The sequence below is a fragment of the Adiantum capillus-veneris genome, chromosome 8, assembly GCF_014529385.1.
Source record: "Adiantum capillus-veneris isolate H3 chromosome 8, ASM1452938v2, whole genome shotgun sequence".
NCBI classification, from domain to species: domain Eukaryota; kingdom Viridiplantae; phylum Streptophyta; class Polypodiopsida; order Polypodiales; family Pteridaceae; genus Adiantum; species Adiantum capillus-veneris.
Window position 1 is genome coordinate 145749777 of NC_140938.1, and position 3275 is coordinate 145753051.

Sequence of the window (3275 nt, forward strand, 5' to 3'; positions counted from 1 at the left end):
TACAAGAGTCTGTTAGCCTGTCCAGCAAGGATATGGTCTTGGTCGAAGGGTGTATGCATGAAGAATGAAAGGAAGCTATGGATCAAATCTCACAGGACAAGTTTGACGATGTTGGCGAAGCGATGGATGAAGCTATACAGAAAGAAGCTAGCCAAGGGGTTGGGCAACCTGGAGCTACTGATCGTGTTGAAGAGCGGCAGTGCATTCCACAAGGTGTTGATGATGTCAACCTATAAAAAAATGAGTTTACAGATCATGGCTTTCTCTTTTTCTTAGCAGATGATATGGTCGTACAAGAAGTCCTTGAAGAATAGGTTAGTGTTCAAGTAAAGGTGGTCAAGCAATCCAATTTGCTCTCGCATGAAGTGGTTGAAGATGAAGTATGAAAAGCTATGGCAGACAAAGATTTGCATAGTTAATCAGGTTTAGAATGTGTGCCATTCGAAAGACCTACAATAGAAGGTATGCTTGAAAAACAGGTAGGCTTGGTTCTCCAAGATGACATGCCATTGGAAAACAGGTCGCCACAGGTTTGTACCATGCTATTAGTGTTCATGTTTCTGGTAGTTTCTTTACAACCGGTTCTGCATTTTTTGCAAAGTTTTTTGGATGCAGATTATGGTATAGAGAACCCTCTAGCAAATAAGAGCATCATGATGTATGGTGCAGATGCTTCGGAGGTGGGTGAACAGACTCATTTTGTGTATCAAGAAGACTTGTGGATCCATGTTGTCGAGGGTTTATGGTACGGACAGCTACATGCATGGTTGGCTTACCGATTTACATGTGCGAAGCGGGGATGGTTTGTATATGTTTTACAGCTGGGTGGTACTGTTCAAAACCATCTGTTTGACCTAGAAGGGGCCTACACTGCGCTTGGGGAAGCTTGAGGCTTTTCATTCAATCCGGGTTTTTATGCAGCTGATAAGATCTCCCTCTCTATCTATCTATACAGCTCTACATACTACATATAGCTTCTTATTATGCTATCATGTTCTCGCTTCTTATGCACTTTTCTAATATCTAAATAATACTATGGTTGAGGATGAATGCTCAACGAGGGGTTGGGCAATGATGGTACAGCTAAGGATGGTCGACCATGGAAGTGTCAATAGTAGGTACATGGAGGTGTGCAGGTTGATGAGAGACTGATGATGCATTTGATAGGTGCAAATTCGAACAAGTGCGGCTATGGTGTGTATGCCAGATCCAGCATTTTGCAGGTCAAGTTGTGTATTTTGAGCTCTACTGGTCGATGGGCTTCAAAGTTAAAAACACATGGAGGTGACATGTTATGTATGCAATATGAATGCTCCATTTTGTTGAACTAATTGCTTTTTTCATACGAGAAGGCACTTGTCCAATGGGGAATTATGGGAGCACAAGGTGGTCAACGGTCGTGTCGGTCGTCACAACTCCTGCACAAGCTAAGATCTTCTCATCTGGGAACCATTTTTACTTTGTGGAGCGGGCTTTGTTGATATGTGGCCATGTGGCCTTCTCAATGGATCATTATTCTATTCAATGGATCATTATTCAAATGAATAGAGCAACTTTCCATGGCGTTTTCTTGATGTGTGGAGCGGAACTAAGGTAGGAATTTTTTAAAGCAAACCTTAAAATGAACTGCAAAAAAAACTAGCAATTGACACCACTACAGATAGCGGGTGGCCGAGAGTGGAAGGAGGAGAGAAACCGCGTAAGGTGGAGGTCTCGAGTTGCAACGAGGACAGGTGGGCCGCGTGGTAGCGAGCAGGGCCAGTAGGGGCTTCATGAAGGGGGTGGTCCTAGGTGCATAACGGGGAGTTGCAGGGGAGCGCTAAAGGAGGGCGACCAACCTTGCATGACACGGGGTGGCGCAGCTTACAAGGAAGGTCGGCAGCAATGGGAGAGACCAGAGAAAGAGGGTGACCGACCTGCTAGAGGAGGTAGGGGAAGCTCGTGTGTTGCAGAAAGAGCTCATCACGGGCTAACAAAACCAGTTAGGAGAGGAGGATGTTACTAGAGATAGCACAAAAAGAGAGCAGATGACGAGCACTTCGGGGTTGAAGGTGCAATCAAGTGGGTGGACTTCATGCTGGTGAGCTACCGAGGATCTGGCCATAAACAAGAAGAAGATCAGCAAGTTACGGGGTTGGCCGGGTACGGAAGAGAAAAGGCTGGGGTCGCCATAAGGAGAGAGGGCCGAAAGCTGTAATTGGAATCAAGTGCAACCAAAGGAGTTGTAGATTGCCTTTGGTGGCCACGTGTGCAAGGCCGCAAGAGAGTTTGGAAGCCGTATGTAGCTGGAGGCCGCCAAGGGAAGAAAAGGGAGGAGCATCGACTGTAAATATTGCTACAGTACATTGGCCAAGGAGAGCTTAGAAGGGTGTGCTACCCTAGGAGAGCGTTGCTGCAAAAGGAGGATGCGAGATACATATGAGGTGCCGAGAGCATGATTATAGGGTATGGTAGCGAGGGCCGAGAGGCTATCGTGTGGATTTTATTGGGCGTTGTAGTTGGTGAAGGCACATAGCCACCAGGTCGTAAAGGGAGAGGGCAGTCACATAGCATGGAAGTGGTCGCCAAGTGATGCCATCATTGTAGTTCGATAATTTTTATGTGATGCATAGTTTGCTTGTAGTTGTCTTGAATGGTTTGAATTCAATTGTCCTTTCCCTCTAATCTCGAGCAGTGAGTCGGTGATAGCGTTGGCTTTGGACAGGTTGTGTGTGTGTGCAGAGAGGGAGGGAAGGAATGATTGAGTGAGCTATTTTGTGTGTGGTCGAGGTGTGTGTCGCCTCCCTTTGTGAGTGCATTTACAGATTGGAGAGTTGTATGCATCCGGTGGCGTCGAGATATGATGGTTTGTTGATGGGTTTATTGGACTGAAGTGCTCATGTGTGAGTGCGGGTAGTCGTGGTTGCTTGTAGGCGAGTCCATGGTGTGAAGGTTGGCAGATAGTATGCGTGTGTACGTGATTCTGTGTGGTTAGGGGTGCCGGATATGTACGTGGGCTATAGAGAGGCAGTGTATTGTGTACTGGGAGTTGTTCCCATTTCTACCTTCCCATCAGTGGTGCCCCATGGAGGATCTAGTGATTTCTCCTCAATGAAGTTGTAAAGCCTGAAGATGATGCATGATATTGACTTGGTGCTTGCTGGAAAAGAAGAGGTTGCGGATTGGTTTTCCGATCTAGATCTATACCTGTTGCAGTTGAGAATTTGTGGACATGAAACCAAATTGAAGGCCCTACCATTGGTCCTACAAGGACCAGCCAAAGCCTCGTTTAAAGG